The sequence below is a fragment of the Geotrypetes seraphini genome, chromosome 3 (genome assembly GCF_902459505.1).
Source record: "Geotrypetes seraphini chromosome 3, aGeoSer1.1, whole genome shotgun sequence".
In the NCBI taxonomy this organism is placed as follows: domain Eukaryota; kingdom Metazoa; phylum Chordata; class Amphibia; order Gymnophiona; family Dermophiidae; genus Geotrypetes; species Geotrypetes seraphini.
Genome location: NC_047086.1, coordinates 12,440,109 through 12,460,703, shown reverse-complemented (window position 1 = coordinate 12,460,703; position 20,595 = coordinate 12,440,109). Strand labels below are relative to the sequence as shown.

Sequence of the window (20,595 nt, the reverse complement as noted above, 5' to 3'; positions counted from 1 at the left end):
ACTTGGTCATTTTAAAAGTAGCTCGCAAGCCCAAAAAGTGTGGGCACCCCTGCTCTACACATTCCAAGATCACCTCCTCAATCATGTAGTACTCATTCGAACAGACAATCAAGTCACCATGTATTCTGTTCTCATATAGCTTGCTGCCTCAGTCTAGGACTCTCTAATCAAACATGTGCTGTATTATACAGAAAGCTAAACCTTAGCACACCCATGCACATTCAGGAAGTCCTTATAATTTTCTGAAATATACTTTATTCAGTAAATATAACAGATGAACTCACAATTGGAAGATTTTTGAATATTGTAGCTGAAAGGGAAGATTTTAAGAACAGAAGCTTTGTGGCAGAGGTAAGAGAAAAGTTAGTAAGGTATTCTAAATTCCAGGGATGAAATGCTGAATTATTCATGCATGTGGTCAGAGAGCTTCAGGTAAAAAGATTGGTCTGTTGTTCGGGGATTACAGCTACTTCAGATGGAAGCATAAGTGTGATTGACTGAGACAGAGGATTCTCAGGAAGTACCCATAAGACTAGAGGAGAGAAGAGACCAATAAGGACAGAGCTTGGCAACACGTAGCAGAGAGAGGTTATACCTATGCAGACCCATCAAAGCAAAGGTTGTAGAGGTGACCAGAAAATAGCAGCAGTGAGGCAAATGTTTCAAGCTGAGAGAAAAGGGGAAGAGTTCTTAGGAGAAAGACCACTAGAAACAAAGCTTTTACAGATAAGCAGCATTAAAGGTCTACAAAGTGAGAATAACATTAAACACATTTTAGAGTTATATCATAAACTAGCATGAAACTGCCAGAAGCAGAACACCATGTACTACGTGAAAAAGCAAGGTGTTACCACCAGGATGATCTCAGGGCTCAAGGGTCTCTCGTATGAAGAGAGACTGAACAAATTGCAGCTCTACACTCTCGAGGAACGTAGGGAGAGGGGAGACATGATCGAAACATTTAAGTACCTCACGGGACGTGTCGAAGTGGAAGATGATATTTTCTTTCTCAAGGGACTCTCGGCCACAAGAAGGCACCCACTCAAACTCAGGGGTGGAAAATTTAATGGCGATACCAGAAAGTATTTCTTCACAGAGAGAGTGGTTGATCATTGGAACAAGCTTCCAGTGCAGGTGATCGAGGCAGACAGCGTGCCAGACTTTAAGAATAAATGGGATACCCATGTGGGATCCCTACGAGGGTCAAGATAAGAAAATTGGGTCATTAGGGCATAGACAGGGGGTGGGTAAGCAGAGTGGGCAGACTTGATGGGCTGTAGCCCTTTTCTGCCGTCATCTTCTATGTTTCTATGTTTCTATGATGGGTCATTTGGCCTTTATCTGCCATCATGTTTCTATGTTTCTATAATCAGAAAGTTCTATGACATCATAATGCAGGTGTAAAGAGCCTTAGCCTATAGGAAGAGGAGATGCAAATGTTAAGAGCCTTAGCCAATAGGGAGAGGAGGAGAGAGTGGCTGCTGCAGACACCAGAAAGTATTTCTTCACAGAGAGAGTGGTTGATCATTGGAACAAGCTTCCAGTGTAAGTGATCGAGGCAGACAGCATGCCAGACTTTAAGAATAAATGAGATACCTATGTGGAATCCCTATGAGGGTCAAGATACGGAAATTGGGTCATTAGGGCATAGACAGAGGGTGGGTAAGCAGAGTGGGCAGACTTGATGGGCTGTAGCCCTTTTCTGCCGTCATCTTCTATGTTTCTACAATGTCTCGCCCAGTTTGCAAAGAAGTAATCAAAATTTGGTCCTGGGTGATTCCTTACAACATTTCTAAAAGCAGCGTATCTTGCAGGAAAACAGAACATCTTAGCAGACAAACTGAGCAGATTTCTGCAGCCTCATGAGTGGTCACTTAACTCAGCTGTCCTACATCAAATATTTGACAATTGGGGGACTACATAAGTGGATCTCTTTGCTCTTTGGGGAGTGTTGTAACTACTCTGCTGTCCGAGATCGGGATTCAATAGCACTACTAGTGGCTAAACATTAAAAGTACACCGATGTGTGACCCGGCCTGGAGTCACCCTGCAGGATCGGACTGATAAGAGGAACTCGGCAAACACACCACCACACAGTTATATAATCAAACATAAATTTACTGTCCAAAATAAAGGTCAGAATGGCATCAGCAAAATGAATAGTGCTTCTTGCAAAAGAATCCCAAAGTAAAACAAAACACAAAAAGCAAAATAAGTCAAAACAGTTCAGGTTTCTTTCCTTGAAACAATGGATCCAAATCCTCATGAGATCCTGCTTTCAACAGAGCTTATTTTCTCAGGTAGTTCTCAGCCTGCTCCTCAGCAGGTGAAAATACAAACAATAGATTTCTCTGCTCTGGTATGTATAATGTACACAGTTCCCAAACGGAAGCCTCCAGCAGCCTTTTGAAGCACTGCTGGGAAATTAAGAGTGTCTTAGGTTTGCCTTATAAAACAGCTTTTCACACAGCTATCACAATTCCCTCCCTGGGTGTTAGCAAACATCACCCTAGAGACACAGTCACAGCTTCAAATATTCAACAATCAAAAATGCAGAGTTCCAAAAAGAGTCCTAAACAAAAACTCACAGTCAAGCAGGTCATTCTTGGCACCTGGTTCAGGATATTCAGCAAATTCTTCAGACAAACTCCCTTGCAATTCCATCGGGGTTTCTTCGTCCAATAGTTGCAGATTCAGTGCTTAATCAGCCTCAGTAACCTCCATGGGTGCACAGCTCTCACCTCTGCCTGGACCAGGGGGATCATCTTGGGAGAGGAACCTTATCCTTCTCCCTAGCCTGCCTAATTGCTTCTTCCAAACTGCTGCCTTTTCTAGAGCAGGGCCCCTGCTTGCACAGCTCTTGGGCTCCCCCGGTGGTGACCTGAATATCTGCCACCTGACAAGTTCTTGGGCCTACCGGCTCCCCCTAGTGGATAGCAGGACTTCACAGTCTCTAATTCTGGAGGACTAGTAGGCTCCGGGGAATCAATATAGTGTCCAGGACGGGCTTTGGGTGTACCTCCCCTGGGCTTTCTACCCCCCTTCTTGCCTGCTCTCACCAGGACCTCGGCAGACCTAGCGTCTGACAGGTCATAGTGTGCAGTGCAGTGGTTAGAGATACAGCGTCAGCACCCTGAGGTTGTGGGTTAAAATCCCACATTGCTCCTTGAGACCCTGGGCAAGTCGCTTAATCCCCCATTGCCCCAGGTACATTAGATAGTGTGTGCCTACCAGGACAGATAGGGACAAATGTAAACCACTTATGTTATAAGCATTATATAAATACTGAAATAAAATTACAAACTTCTAGTCTTCTGTTCCAGAATCTACACTCCCAATCACTTGGAGTCCAATGCCTTTCTCTTAGACTGGACAGACAACTTGCTTTCCCTCCAAGAACAGGCAACCATGATACTCATTGAATCTCAATGGCTGAGACAACCATGGTTTCTTCTCATTCTTCAGTTCAGTGTATGGAAATCCATCATGCTGTAAATCTTTCCAACACTGCTGACACAGAGCAAAGGATTTCTTCTCCATCCCGACCTACGTTCGTTAGCTCTCATAGTGTGGTATCTTTACCCTACCAAGTAGATGCTTTTACTCTCTCTGCACCAGTGTCAGCTCTCATTGAAACTTTCAGAAAACTTTCCATCTAGTGATGTTCCCATTTCAAGAGGACTGTCTTCACACTCTGGTGTATTCAACATTCTCTGCAACCAGAAACATCTCCTCTGCCTCTCCTCTAATATCTCTTGCATCTTTCCAACTCTGGTCTTAGAACTACTTCAGTCAGAGTTCATCTCAGTGCAATTACCGTAGTGCTTTTCATGTACCACTTCATGACAAAAGGCCATTATCTGTACATCCCTTAGTTTCCAGATTCATGAAAGGCCTTCTTCAAATCAAGTCTCCTCAAGTAGCATGGAATCTTAATGTTGTACTTTCAACCCTGATGAAGCCTCATTTTGAACTACTAGTGTCTTCATCTTTTAAATATCTCATTTGGAATACAGACTGTGGAAGTCTGTCCAGCATCAGTTCCCTCAGTGCTGAAGATGCTAAATCTTCTTTCAGTCTTTTGCTATTTATGGGACACAGACTGCAGAAGTCTATTTGGCATCGGCCTCAGTTCCCCAAGCTGGATTTGACTAATCTTCTTTCAGTCTTAGACCATAAAAGTTTGTCCGGCATTGGCCTCGGCTCCTACTACTCTTGCCCAGGAAAACACCTCAACAGCCATGTTGTATTTCCATCCTCTTTCTGTTCAGGCATCCACTCTTAAATTTTCAACACAAAAAAAGAATGGGGTAGGAGAAAGCCTCAGAGTATAACCTGTTTTTAACACAGGTTGTTAGTTTTTAATCACTAGCTTAAAAAAACAAACAAACCCCTCCCCTGATGTGAAAAACAGCTCTAAGGTTATGAGGCTGGCTATGCTTGAAATTCTACCAACGGTCCTGAGTAAAATCAGGACAGTTTTCCCTGGGGTTGTTTTCAAATTTAAATAGTGGTAATCCCTAGTGTTGATATTGTACATGAAACAGTCTTCATACTTAAGAAATATAGAAAGGTAAGTGAATGACCACACAGAAGTACAAGTCATGACGGCTGACAAAGACAATTAGCCCATAGGCGTCTGCCTGTTATTCCTCTTTACATTGCTCATGCTAAGAGGTAATGGGATGTCTTTTAAGCAAGGAAGGGAAGATTCTTGTCTGATGGCTAGCGCTAAGGATTAGAATTCAGGAACTCTTGCTCATTGCTTTGTTAGTCTTATTATTGCCCACTGCTTACATAAACATGGTTGAAGGCCTGTCCACAATTCCAGACTCCTCTTCTAGATGGTGCAATAAAATGCCCCCTTGACCCCCACTACAGCTAACATGAACTAGAAAAGATGAGAAAATATTCGACTTATTAGGTCACAAACTTTTAGGCTTCTCACATGAAAAATATTGCCTGTTCTGTACTAGCGGTTTTTAGTGCAGGGAGCTGTGCTGAATGCCCTGCGCTGCTCTCGATACTCATAGGCTCCCTGCGCTAAAAACACTATTACGGTTTTGTAAAAGGGGGCCATAGTGCAAAATATAGACAGCAGATATAAATTCTCAAAATGGCCACATTTTGATCACTAAATTGAAAATAAAATCATTTTTCCTACCTTTGTTGTCTGGACATTATTCAAATCTTGTTGGTCCCAGGCTCTTGGGTCTCCTTCTTTCTTCTTTCTCCGTGCTAACCATCCATCTTCTATCTCTGTCCTCCCCTTTCATTTCCCTTCCCTCCCCTGGAAGTCTGGCATCTTTCCTTTTTTTCATCTCCATCCACAGATCCACCTTTCTCAACTATCCTTTCATTGAGCATCTCTCCCTCTTTCCCCACCACCCAGGGTCCACCATCTCTCCCATTCTTTTTCCAACTACCCTCCTATCCAGTATCTCTTCCCCCCCCCCCCCCTCTGCACCATCCCTTGTGTCCAACTTCTCTCCCTTTCTGTTTCTTCCCTCCCTAAATCCACCATCTCTCACCCACTCCTCTGTTTTTAGACCCATTATTTCTTCCTCCCCCCCAAAGTCCGGCATATTCACATCTCTTTGAACCCCCCTTCCCTCCATATATTTCTACAGCAGGGCTCCGAAGGCTTGCATCCCACCCCTTGAAGGTCTGCACCCCCCAAAGGCCTGCACATTCCCCCCTGAATGCCTGCCCCTGCCCTCCCCTCCCCCCCCCGGAAGACCTGCATGTTCCTCCCTGCCCTCCCACATCCTTTGACCTAATTCCTGCAGAGAGGATCGCTGATACTTTAGCAATCCTTACAGGTTACCATAGGCCTCAGGAGCTGTCTTCCCTCTGCCCCAATCCTGCCTCTGACTCAGAGGAGAGGCAGGACCACGGCAGAGGGAAGACAGCTCCTGAGGCCAATGGCAACCTGCAAGAATTGCTAAAAGTACCGGGAGGCCAGGGAGAAAGCCGGATGTCACCCAGCAGCAGCTACAGCGAGATGTGGACCAACGGGGCCAAGCCCAAACTCTCCGTGGAGAGCAACGAGGGCAAGCTGTCCTGTGCTGACTACATCCCCAGCCAGCGGCTCCATGACCTGCACCCCTCCTGATTGCTATTTAAACCCGACTCCCTTCCCTGCTCCTTCAAGCATGTCCACTGCCAGAAGGACGAGAGCGTGTTACGCCCCTCTGCTGCCTGCTCTGCGCCGAGGACTCCTTTTCCTCCTCCACCAGAAGCGGCAGCCTGGGGGGCCTGGAGAGCGGCGGGGACTGAATGAGCTGACTCTTGATTGGCCAGCGTTCTTCAAGAGGCAGGCCAGTCAGGAGGGGGGGGGAAAAAAACAGAAGGGAAGGGAATCCGGCTCTGCAATCGACTGGAGTTGTCTAAGTGATCGACCAGTCGATCGCGATCGACGTATTGGGCACCCCTGGTGTAGAGCATTGCGGATCACCCAAAGTTCACGAAGATTGATGTGGAGAGTTTTCTCTTGAGTGTTTCTGCTGCCTTGAGAATGGAGGCTGTCGAGTTTGGCTCCCCAACTGAGCATGGAAGTATCAGTTGTCAATATCTGGTGCGTGCGTTAAAACTGCTAGCGCGGCTTTGTAAAAGGAGCCCTTAATGAAATGGCCTTGATTAAAAATAAATTAAAATCGACGCTAAAAACATCTGTGACATTCAAAACACTCAAAACATTCAAAAAACTCAAGCGTTGACCATTCAATTAAATAAGCATTATTTGCCAATGACGCTAAACTATGCAATGTTGTGGGCAATGCAGCAGAACCAGATAGCGCAACCATGCCCGACACTATGAAGCAGTACCTGCTTTTACTGGAACAATGGTCTAGTACTTGGCAACTGAATTTTAATGCCAAAAAATGTAAGGTGATGCACCTTGGTAGCGGAAATCCATGCAGAACATACACCCTGAATGGTGAAAACCTAACAAGAACTGTAGCAGAACGGGACTTGGGAGTAATCATCCGGGAAGATATGAAAGCTGCCAATCAGGTGGAGAAAGCTTCAACAAAGGCAAGACAAATGCTGGGTTGCATCAGAAGGAGCTTTATCAACCGAAAGATCCATAGTAAGACCTCACCTGGAGTACTGTGTTCAGTTTTGGAGGCCACATTATATAAAGGACGTGAAGAGGATGGAGTTGATTCAGCGAATGGCCACTAGGATGGTCTCAGGACTTAAAGATCTCCCATATGAAGAACGTCTGAGCAGACTACGCTTATATTCTCTCGAAGAGCGCAGAGAAAGGGGGGACATGATAGAAACATTCAAATACATCACGGGCCGCATTGAGGTGGAGGATGAAATCTTTTTTCCTACGGGTCCCACGGCAACAAGAGGGCATCTGCTAAAACTCAGGGTGGGGGGGGGGGGGGAGATATCAAGGGGATACCAGGAAATACTTCTTCACCGAAAGGGTAATTGATCGATGGAATGGTCTTCCACGTCAGGTAGTCGAGGCCAGTAACACGCTTGACTTCAAGGGACGATGGGACAGACAGGTGGGGTCGCTCAAGAGGAATGCTTAATAGATGGATTCTCGAGGGAGGGAGGGTTCTTGAGTGGGCATACTTGTTGGGCCGTCAGTCCTTTTCTGCCGTCATACTCTATGTTTCTATTGTGCAGTAAATCAGCAGCTTGTATGGATTGCCGGACAGTCGTTAACTTAAGAGAATGACAAAAGTGACAAAAATGTGATAAGACAGGTGAGAAAAAATATATTAGTTATGCATCAATGAAATATGCTATACAGATATGCAAAAGCTTTTAAGAGTGAGCGCTCATATGAAATGCTTATTTATCACGTACAAAATAAGAAGAACCAAAAGTCCTAACTGTTAGTAAATTTGAATGTTTCATTGGCTTGGAAAAACACGTAACTATCAAGTCCATGAGTAATAAGAAAACTAATCATTACAGCCAATGCATATTAAACCATGAATTGAACAACCTATTGATGAAAATGTGAGAAAACAAATAATTTCGCTCAGAACATAGTAAACAGGGAATTCTGATTCCACTTCCTCAATACGAGTTGGTGGATAAAGTGTTCTTCATTATTCCCCACACTTGGATAGTATTGAATTTATAGTTTTTAACTTTTTCTTTTCTTTTCTTTTAGTATAAATAGCTTAATAGCTTAATAATTTAACTTATATGTGGATTAAGAAGTGCATCACTTATCTTAAGTCCTTATCGGTTCCCCTTCCCGACGCGTTTCGGAACTCTTTTTCAAGGTCGGGGGGAACTGAAAAGCAACACACATACCATAAATTAGTCTATACTTATATAAAATCTTATTCAATCAACAAACTATACTTATTACTTTACTCACCAAGGGATAAGGGTTATCCTAAACCATACTAATACCACCGCTGGTTATCCAAAAAGATGGCCGCGGCGGTTATTCAAAGCGTTATATAAAGCCCTCCCACATCGTCATCAGACGTATCCTAGCAACCACACTCATAGATCAAAACGAAGCATTCAGAGTAAAGAAACCAGAGAGGAACTAGTAATCAACTTGGGCCATCCAATCCGACGCTTCATTCAGCCCAGATGGGGCCATGGTTTGTAACTGAAACATCCAGCGCAACTCCCTCAAATTTAAAGTGCGCTCAATGTTACCTCCCTCCCACCCGACAGTAATCTTGTCCAGTACCCTCCATCTAAGGTCCTTCAAACTATGTTTACAAAGCTTCCAATGTCTAACCAGAGGGGATGTTTCACTATTCGTGTTCACTCTCGATTTATGCTCAGTTAGACGAGTTTTTATAGCCCTGATGGTCCGGCCCACATACAATTTGGGGCATGGGCATTGGATTAAATAAATAACATAGTCAGAGGTGCAGTTAGTATTATATCTAGCTCCATATTTAATGCCTGAAATAGGGTGGGTCCAGCTGTCACCTGCCATCACATATGGACACCATTGACATTGGCCACAGGGTTCATGACTCCCCTGACTTATAGCTGGACTATCCCTACTGATATAATGTCCTAGACATTCACCTAGATTCTTTCCCCGGCGATAGGAACATATAGGATACTCAGATAGAGTGGGAATGGGCAACCGGACAATATGCCAGTGGCTACATACCAGGCGAGCAATGTCAGGAGCATGGGTAGAGAAATTTTGTACAAAAGCTATCACTTCTGATTCATCAGTAGACTTCACCGATTTAGGTTTCAACAACAATTCTCTCTGAGCATATTTAGCCCTTTTATAAGCCCTCTGGACCACCTCAGGCGGATACCCCCGTTCGTAAAAACGCTTAGTCATGTTTTTAGCCTGAACTCTGAACTCGTCCAAAGAATGACATATTGCATGAAGTTAGAGATCTCCCAAGGGGGAGATTATGCTGGGGTTCTCCTGCAAGGTGGTGGAGAATCTTGGCTGGAGGTTTACCGATTACCCAAGGATTCCTGGCTGAAGGAACTGGATCATTTGGCAAGATCACAGCAGAGAGCACCTGAGCTGCAAGGTGATGAAAATTCAGAAACGGTGGCTTCTGTGGAAATTAAAGTGACTTCACCAACTTTAATCATGAAAATCAAGTCACCCAGGCCTCTTACAGGAAGTCATTTTAAAACTGCATCAGAAGCTGTTCAGAAGACGGACGAGTGCAATGTTATTGGTTCAGGACATAATCATGCGATTAGTGCACATCAGTGGGAACAGCAGGAAGCAATATTTTATACTGTGTTCAAAAAATATCTTGACGCAAGGAGTACTGAGCCTACAGAGGAGAAGAAGCCCAGTGAAGCAATGTTTTACTTTTTCATGCCTGGTAAAACTTTGCAGATGGGAAGTGACAGCAAATCTCTGACAGGTATTCCCAATGCCATTAGTGTGCACTGGAGTGACAGGTACAGTCTTTACCAATACTTACTGGTCAGACCCCACAAGGAAAAATCAGACTCTGAACCAAAACCTGATGTTGTGTGGCCCTGTGCAGCTCCAATTGTGTGTTCAGCTGCTAGTTCCTGCACTTCCTTCCTGGCTTTGGGTTGTGAAGATGGGACTATTATAGTATGGGAAATAAAGTATTCAGGATCACCCCTTGCTGTGATCGCACTCCCAGAAGGATGTCACATGCAAGACATCTACTTCTTGGAGAACTCAAACATCAATAGCAACCAAATGCAGTTTCCCAGTATACCTGCTAAGCCAAAAGTTCAGATCCTGGCATGGTGTACTAATGGTTCACTTTATCTGATCAGGGCAGCCTGGGGCAAAGAAACCAACATGATACTGCTGCGAGACAGCTCTAAGTCTCCGGATGGACTTATCAGTGCAGTTATGCCTGTTCCTGCTTTACCCAGCACTGTTCTTCTATTTTCCTGTGAGGGAACCGTGGAACTCATAGATGGTGCAGAGCAAGAGGTGGTTTGCCAGTTTCATGTCCCTATATCACATATGGTAGCAACACCCTGGCAACCTGTATGTGCTTTGGACCCAGTAAACCTTTGTTTGTATCTCAGAGGTGACCAAAGGCTACCTCCTAATACACCTGCACATGCCAGCGATGCCCCTTGTTCCATTTTCTATTTCAGTTTTGAAGGCTTATCATTAATGGAAACTTTCCAAAAAAAGCAAGAGTCTAGGGAAGCTCCCTTAAAGCTTTTCCTGTGGGATAGGAGATGTGAGCTGCTCTTCCAAAACAGATTGCAGAGCCAGGCGGAGAGGTATAATCAGCTGCCTGATTGCTGGGAACAGCTTCAGAACTGTGCTGTTGAGAAGGCAAAAAGAGACAGAAACTGACAGGAGCAGAGAAAGCCCCTTCTGGCAGCCTGCAGCAGAACTTGAGCAGAGATGGCTATTGGATGCAAAAATACCACAAGAGCACCTATTCTGAAAAATCTTTATTCAAAAGATCCAACAAAGCTGTGTTTCGACTGAGGTCTGCATCAGGGTTCCTAAAACATTAAGATATAAAAAATACATACACAATATTGTGTCCATGAAAATTAAAATGAATGAAAAGGCTGAAACCAGGGATACATATATAAACATGTACAAATGTAAATAATGAGGTACAAACTTTAAGCCTCTAGGAATGCATGTAAAGAGGATGGCTTAAACTAAGATATTCATCAGATGATTAAGAATTTGTACTGTATCTGATTCAGTAATGTTTCCTTTATCCTATTTTCCCCTTTGATGTAGTCTATAATGTTTTCTTTAATAAGCACATTTATGCACTTGTATAAAAAATTTTAATAATAGCAATAAAGGAATATGTACTTTGTGAACCAGCAATAATCAAATTTGTGATATAAAAACCACAAACTCTTTGCTGTTGAAGTTCCAAATCCTTAAACTCTGAAATAGAGAATTTCTTCTTCTTTTTGTGTTTTTTTTGCATTTCAAAATGTTTCCTAATTTTCTCTTTTATATAGTTCTTTCTCCCTCCCCCCATGAGATCCTAGTTAGGTTTAAATATATTGTTAGTTTGATATATTGAAAGTATTCCAATGTAGAGTGTCTCTGGTCTTTGTGTAGGCTTGAGTATTTTGTTGTTAAGTGTCTTAATTTTTCTGTATTCAAGGTTCCTTGCACTATAATTTTGCAAATTAATAAATGTAAACTAATTTTTTTAAAAAAGCAAAAAAAAAAAAAAGGAAGGCTATGTCTCAGACCCTTGGGATGAAAGCTATGAAATCTTAAAAGACTGTTTCGATCTGTCTCTTTTCGGTATATAGTTGTAAGTAATTCCCCTCTAGACTTCATAATTTTTAAATCCAGGAAGTTAATTTGATTTTGGTGCACAGACATAGTAAACTGGATATTCCTATCCACTTTATTCAACCAGTCCACAAATTTATCTAAATCCTCTAAGGAGGCAGACCACACACAGAAGATGTCATCTAAATATCTTTTCCAGATCCTCACATGTTTGAAATATGTACTTTGGTATATATGATCTTCTTCCATCTTTGCCATGTATAAGGATGCCAAAGATGGAGCTAGCGATGCCCCCATCGCTATACCATGAGTCTGACGAAAGAATTGTTGTTGAAACCAAAAATAACTCTTGGTTAACACTAGTTGAGCTAGCTCCATCAAAAAAGATGTCGTGATATTAGATCTTAACTTTTGGCGTTCAAAAATCCCTTGCATCAATTTAAGGGCTCCCTCTGTCGGTATCATCGTGTAGAGGGCTGTCACATCCAAAGTGACAAACAGCCATGTAGATTTCACCCCTTTGATTTCCGCTAGCATATCCAACATATGGGTAGTATCTTTTACTCTAGATTTAATTTCCAATACTTCTTTTTGAAGAAAAATGTCTAAAAACTTAGACAACGGTTCCAATGGGGAATCCCTCATGGAGACAATAGGTCAACCAGGAGGCTTTTCCAAATTCTTATGTATTTTCGGGAGGAAATAGATTTTCGGAGTTGTATAATATTTCGGATTCAGGAACATAGCTTCTCGGAGAGTAATCATTTTCTCCTTATAGGCCCGAGATATAATCTGAGAGATAGTGCCTTTAAGTTCTCCCACAGGATCTTCCTGTAAAAGTTGGTAATGCTGACTATCCCTTAACTGACGATACGCTTCCTGAGTATATTGATCTTCCGAGAGCACCACTATAGCACCTCCTTTATCAGCTCGTATAATGATCTGAGATGTAGTTTTCTTCAGCTCAATCATGGCTTGCCATTGTTCATAGCTTAAATTATATTCCGGACGAATATCCATCATCTGCTGTTCCAGTTTTTCTACTTCAGTCAAAATCAGATCACGGAAAGTCATCAGATTTGGATGTAAAGGTGTCGGAGGCATCCAGCCAGATTTCCGGGAGATTAAAGTATCATCATCACGAGGTCTATGGTCAACAAAAAACATTTTCAAATGGAGTTTCCTCAAGAGACTATAGACAGAAAGTCTAGTTTCAAAAGCATCATATTTTGTATTCGGGACAAATCCTAATCCAAGATTTAACAAAGATTCTTGTTGCTCCGTCAGCATTTTACCCGAAAGATTTATTACTGCTGATTGGTTCGCTGTTGTGATCTCGTTAGCGGACCTTGAGGTTGTCCTTGCTGCATTTGAAATCCTACTCGTCGGGATCCTCTCGACTTCTGTCTTTCCCGCTGTCCACGTGCTTGTTGAAAACCCCCTTGTCCATATTGTCCTCTATTAGTGGACCGGCTTCTACTTTGTCCACTACTTGTGCTCGAATCAGTGGAAAATTGATCCTCATCAAAGGCCTGTTTGTTGCTTTGTATGGGGTTTCCTTTGAACAGCCAGAAATAAACCTGATTATTCATATAATCACGCTCATCACGTTTGTATTTCTTTATTTTACTTTGTTTAATAGTGTCCCGGTACAGCTCCATTTTTTGACTATGATCACTCTCCAATACATCAAACTCTGATCCTATAGATGATGCTTTTTTTATAGTCTCTTTTAGTTCTAATATCTGATTTTTCAGTTCCTGTTCTAAACCAGTAATTTGTTCAATTATTAATAACATTAGATCCATACTGCACTTATTTAAAATAGCACACCATTTATCTTTAAATTGTTGGTCTTGGTTGAATAGGGACGGGCCTTTTTGTATCCTTAGCCCACGTGGGATCATAGCTGTAGATACATATTGGGCCAAGGTATTTGCATGTAACTCAGCCCTAATTAGTTTTTTATCCAACGTCTCCAATTCATACCAGGATGGTGAATTCACTGTGGGGATACCACTTTCGTACAGTACGGGTCTATTCAGCAACTCCGTTCTTTTTTCCTCCGAAAAACTAAATAATTCTTTTGTGGTCTGTACTTGAGCCATCTACCCAATTGATTGACTCACAAATTCTTATCAAAATTTTCCTGAACAAACAATTTCGCTCAGAACATAGTAAACAGGGAATTCTGATTCCACTTCCTCAATACGAGTTGGTGGATAAAGTGTTCTTCATTATTCCCCACACTTGGATAGTATTGAATTTATAGTTTTTAACTTTTTCTTTTCTTTTCTTTTAGTATAAATAGCTTAATAGCTTAATAATTTAACTTATATGTGGATTAAGAAGTGCATCACTTATCTTAAGTCCTTATCGGTTCCCCTTCCCGACGCGTTTCGGAACTCTTTTTCAAGGTCGGGGGAACTGAAAAGCAACACACATACCATAAATTAGTCTATACTTATATAAAATCTTATTCAATCAACAAACTATACTTATTACTTTACTCACCAAGGGATAAGGGTTATCCTAAACCATACTAATACCGCCGCTGGTTATCCAAAAAGATGGCCGCGGCGGTTATTCAAAGCGTTATATAAAGCCCTCCCACATCGTCATCAGACGTAACCTAGCAACCACACTCATAGATCAAAACGAAGCATTCAGAGTAAAGAAACCAGAGAGGAACTAGTAATCAACTTGGGCCATCCAATCCGAGGCTTCATTCAGCCCAGATGGGGCCATGGTTTGTAACTGAAATATCCAGCGCAACTCCCTCAAATTTCAACATTGAGCGCACTTTAAATTTGAGGGAGTTGCGCTGGATGTTTCAGTTACAAACCATGGCCCCATCTGGGCTGAATGAAGCCTCGGATTGGATGGCCCAAGTTGATTACTAGTTCCTCTCTGGTTTCTTTACTCTGAATGCTTCGTTTTGATCTATGAGTGTGGTTGCTAGGATACGTCTGATGACGATGTGGGAGGGCTTTATATAACGCTTTGAATAACCGCCGCGGCCATCTTTTTGGATAACCAGCGGCGGTATTAGTATGGTTTAGGATAACCCTTATCCCTTGGTGAGTAAAGTAATAAGTATAGTTTGTTGATTGAATAAGATTTTATATAAGTATAGACTAATTTATGGTATGTGTGTTGCTTTTCAGTTCCCCCCGACCTTGAAAAAGAGTTCCGAAACGCGTCGGGAAGGGGAACCGATAAGGATTTAAGATAAGTGATGCACTTCTTAATCCATATATAAGTTAAATTATTAAGCTATTAAGCTATTTATACTAAAAGAAAAGAAAAGAAAAAGTTAAAAACTATAAATTCAATACTATCCAAGTGTGGGGAATAATGAAGAACACTTTATCCACCAACTCGTATTGAGGAAGTGGAATCAGAATTCCCTGTTTACTATGTTCTGAGCGAAATTGTTTGTTCAGGAAAATTTTGATAAGAATTTGTGAGTCAATCAATTGGGGAGAAAACAAATAGGACATAATATTAACGGAGGTTACGTGCTAATTGGCTATGTAATAATAACTTTATTTTTATATAGTACAACAGCTTTAAACGGAACACTCATTAAAAATGCTGCACAGAAATATAAAACGGCATGAAATGAACCGTTCACTAAAAGTGCTGCTCTCTCGATTAACACTTTGAAAAGTTGGATTAAATAAAACTTACTTGATTTAGATACTGTACAGATCTCAACACACACGAACAGCTAAACAGAACTGTGTACGTCAGTTTATATTGTGTACTGGTGGTTGAATGCGCGGGAAAACATGACGAAGCTGGTTCAAAAACACTGCTTTGGCAGTAGCAAACATGTTTCGCTGAACGCTGTGTAAGCATTCAGCATAGCGCATTTTGCCACTGCCAAAGCAGTGTTTTTTTGAATCAGCTTTGTTTTCAGTCAAGTGTTCCATGAAGAAGGCGTTCTATATACACTGAAACTGGAATCCTTGTTGGGACCTACTAGTTTTAATAAAGACTTGTTTTGGTTGTACAGACATCCCCCTTGTCTCTCCTTGTTGTTGTTTTTTTGTCTAATAAGGCTGCAATGTATCAGTTCACCTCCTTGATATATTGCTTTGCCTCCTCCATCACTTGTTCCACTGTCAACTGTAAATTTGCTTGATGTACAATGGTTCTGGATTTCTGTATGTATGTCCTTGTTCTCCTTCCCCCTCTGGGTACAGGGGCTTAGGTTTTGATTCTGCCCTTTTTCTAACCTCTGGCCTCTCTGTTGTGCCTCTCAATTTCCATGTGAGGTCCTCATTGAAAAGACAGGTTCCCTCTAGCAGTGCCTGAAGCTCCCTGCACTCTGATTCTTTATCTTTAAACCACTGGTTAGGAGCCTCTGGGATTTTTCCTGGGGTCTCTCTTCTCTATAGGCATACCCTCTCTGTCTCCTGGCAGACTACTGATTCCAGGGTACTTAACCTCTTGGGCAACGCTGGCCTTGCCCCATCTGCCAGGGTCCTTAATTTTTCCTACTGTATCCTGTCTTGTAGGAGGTATCTGTCCATGTTCCTCTTCAGACAGCTCCCTTTCCTCAAGGTAGTATGTAGAAACATAGAAACATAGAAACATAGAAATAGACGGCAGATAAGGGCCCACGGCCCATCTAGTCTGCCCACCTTAATGTCCCTCCCCTACCTTTGCCCTGTGAATAGATCCCATGTGCCGATCCCATTTGGCCTTAAAATCAGGCACGCTGCTGGCCTCAATCACCTGTAGTGGAAGACTATTCCAGCGATCAACCACTCTTTCAGTGAAAAATAATTTCCTGGTGTCACCTCGTAGTTTCCCGCCCCTGATTTTCAACGGATGCCCTCTTGTTGTCGTGGGACTCTTGAAAAAGAAGATATCTTCCTCCGCCTCGATGCGGCCCGTAAGATACTTGAACGTCTCGATCATGTCCCCCCTCTCTCTGCGCTCCTCGAGCGAGTATAGCTGTAATTTGTCAAGCCGTTTTTCGTATGGTAGATCCTTAAGTCCCGAGACCATCCGGGTGGCCATTCTTTGCACCGACTCCAGTCTCAGCACATCCTTGCGATAATGCGGCCTCCAGAATTGCACACAGTATTCCAGGTGGGGCCTCACCATGGATCTATACAATGGCATAATGACTTCCGCCTTACGACTGACGAAACCCCTTCGTATGCAGCCCATGATTTGTCTTGCCTTGGACGAAGCCTGCTCCACTTGATTGGCAGACTTCATGTCCTCACTGACGATTACCCCCAAGTCTCGTTCTGCTACCGTTTTTGCTAGGATCTCGCCATTAAGGGTATAAGACTTGCATGGATTCTGGCTGCCCAGGTGCATAACTTTGCATTTTTTGGCATTGAAGTTGAGTTGCCATGTCCTAGACCATCGCTCCAGTAGGAGTAGGTCGTGCATCATGTTGTTGGGCACTGAATCTTCGTCTGTTGTGCATTTGCCCACTACATTACTCAGTTTGGCGTCATCGGCGAATAATGTTATTTTACCTCGAAGCCCTTCTGCCAAGTCTCTTATAAAGATGTTGAATAGGATTGGGCCCAAGACTGAGCCCTGTGGTACTCCACTAATCACCTCCGTCATTTCGGAGGGGGTGCCGTTCACCACCACCCTTTGGAGCCTACCAGGTTCCAAGGCACATAACTTCCAGGTCCTTGCCTGGGTTCCAGTCCCAAGACGGGGGTTCTTCTGACTCCCCAGGACTTTAAGAACTTAACATAAGAACATAAGAAATGGCTTCGCTGGATCAGACCATAGGTCTATCCTGTCCGGCGACCCGCACCCGCGGAGGCCAAGCCAGGTGTTCCCTGTTGAGAAACCTTGTTTACTCGTATCCCTCAATTTGATTTGCAAGAAGGTGTGCATCCAACTTGCCCTTGAATCCCGGAATGGTGGTCTCCATCACGACCTCCTCCGGGAGTGCGTTCCAAGCGTCTACCACTCGTTGTGTGAAGCAGAATTTCCTGATATTTGTCCTAGGCCTGGTGCCCCTCAGCTTCAATCCATGACCTCTTGTCCGAGTCACATTGGACAATGTGAATAACGATGTTTCTTGCTCTATTTTGTCGAATCCTTTTAATATTTTACAAGTCTCTATCATGTCCCCTCGCAGTTTTCTCTTCTCGAGGGTGAACATAAGAACATAAGAAGCGCCATCTCCGGATCAGACCTTCGGTCCATCAAGTCCGGCGATCCGCACACGCGGAGGCCCTGCCAGGTGTACACCTGGCGTAATTTATAGCACCGAGGCGTTCTTTGTAGCTCAAGTTCTTGATACTTGTAACTAGCTTCGTGGCTTGTCTTTGCACCCTCTCCAGCAGGGTTATATCCTTCTTTAGGTAGGGAGACCAGTGTTGGACACAGTATTCCAAGTGTGGTCTGACCATTGCTCTGTAAAGCGGCATTATGATGTCCTCCGATCTACTCGTGATCCCCTTCTTTATCATGCCCAACATCCTGTTTGCTTTCTTTGCTGCCGCTGCGCATTGTGCTGATGGCTTCCTGTCTATCAGTACCCCCAGGTCCCTTTCTTGTTCGCTCTTGCCCAATGTTACACCTAACATTTTATATTCATGTTCCTTGTTTTTCTTACCCAGGTGCATCACTTTGCATTTGTCTATGTTGAACTTCATCTGCCATTTTTCTGCCCATTTCTCTAGCTGGTTTAAATCTCTCTGGAGTTCTTCTCTGTCCTTTTGTGACCCAACTACCCTACATAGTTTTGTGTCGTCTGCAAACTTGATTAAATTACTTGTTGTTTCTTCTTCCAGGTCGTTTAAGAAGATATTGAACAAGATGGGCCCAAGGACCGAACCCTGGGGTACACCGCTCGTCACCTTTTCCCAGTCCGAGAACTTCCCATTTATACCTACCCTCTGCAATCTGTTTTCCAGCCATTTGCCTATCCATCTTAGTATATCTCCTTCTATTCCATGGCTTTGTAGTTTCTTCAGAAGCCTTGCGTGTGGAACCTTGTCGAACGCTTTCTGGAAGTCCAAGTATATTATATCCACTGGTTCACCATTATCGATTTGTTTGTTCACCTCCTCAAAAAATTGAAGTAAGTTTGTCAAACATGACTTCCCCTTCCTGAAGCCATGCTGACTAGCTCTCATCAGGTCGTGGTTTTCCAGGTGTTGCACTATGCTATCCTTTATTATTGCTTCAACCATCTTCCCAGGAACCGACGTAAGACTCACAGGTCTATAGTTGCCCGGTTCTCCTCTCGATCCTTTTTGAAGATTGGAATGACATTCGCTATCTTCCAGTCATCTGGTATTCGCCCGGTTCTAATTGACAAGTTAGCTAGGGATTGTAAAAGTTCTCCGATTTCTACCTTAAGCTCCTTTAGCACTCTCGGGTGAATTCCGTCTGGTCCAGGGGATTTGTCACTTCTTAGTTTGTCGATCTGATAGTATATCATGTCCAAATCCACATTCACTGTGGTTAGGCTATCCTCAATTTCTCCTTTGAATGCTTTCCCTGTTTCTGGCATTGATGTAGTGTCCTCCTTAGTAAAGACAGACGCAAAGAATGAGTTCAGCCTATCCGCAATCAGTTTGTCTTCCTTGATGCACCCTTTTCTTCCTTGGTCGTTGAGAGGGCCCACTGCCTACTTTGTTGCATGGTCAGCCAAAGCTTTTATTTGTTCACTCTTTGAATCCTGTTCCCTCAGGGGAAGCAGTTTCTCCATGCAAATAAACCATCCCCAGCCAGACACATATTCCACAGTCCTTAATATAACAAGTTGGGCTTGCCTCAGCCAGCCATGTAGCAAAAGTTTCACAATGTCATCTCTTTTAACAGTCCCTGCCAGATTTCTTGACTTCCCAGGGTTCTCCTCAACTCACAGCTAGGGAAGAATTCTCTTTTCCTCTCTCTCAGAAGAGCTCTAGTCTTCAAACTTCTCTCTCGAGGAAGACTCTACATTGAGACCTCTCTCCTGGGACATCTTTCTCCCTGCCTGAGTCCTGCCCTTCTGACTCAGCAGGGCTGTATCTCTTTCCTAATGGATCTCAGCACTGAGCTGCAAAGCTCAGGGCATTCTGGGACAGGTAGTTTTACCTGATTTGTCTGATGCCCCCAGCTCCCCTATGGCATAACTGCAGTTTTAGTGAGGGAAAATCCCTGAATCTCTCACATATGTACAGTATATAAAGTTTTGGGTTTTTTGTCTGGAGATGTATAGCTGGTGTCTGTTTTATCTGTGGGTACTTTATTGTGGGAGGATGGCTGGGATAAAAACCATGGGGGGAGGAGAAAGAGGGTCTGATATTTTTTCTTTTTAAGGTTGTATATTGTTGGACATATAAACTTGTTTTTGTCTAAGAAATAAATCAAGAATATATGGGAAAATAAGATAAAATAGAGAACTGCAATGATCAATGTGATTTAATATCAAGGCAAAGATCAGAGTTTTCCTATTCCTGGGGGAGAAGCATGGCTTTACTGAATATATTTGTCTAAGGTCAAAGTAAGAGGATTTGATAGCTATTGTAATTTGTGAATTAAAAGTTAGAAAGGAATCTTACCCTTGGTGCTCCCAATGTTTTACTGGCTATGGAGTGCCACGAGTCTGAGGCCTAACATTTGATGCCAGAGAGATGAGAAGGATGAACTGTGTAAGGGTCACAGAGTAGAGAGGAATGTACTCACTCCTGGGAAACGGGATCTTTGCCCTTGTTTTCTCTCCTGTACAACAAGCACTGACCTTTAATCCACTACCTTTGCCTTAAGGTTTGGGAGAGGCCTGGAGATTTCAGCAAGGAACGTTTAAACTCATTCTCTGCTCATTTACTTCCTGGCCCAGTCCTGACAAGACTGAGAGAAACAAGTCGCTACAGACAGTTTAGGATCCACAGTTG

The 20,595-nt window shown here is 43.0% G+C and overlaps 1 protein-coding gene across 1 annotated transcript in view; it reads left to right on the top strand.

Moving 5' to 3' along the window:
• The window catches only part of CRYBG1 (crystallin beta-gamma domain containing 1), a 419,422-nt gene that overhangs the window by 162,406 nt on the left and 236,421 nt on the right, over positions 1–20,595 (top strand).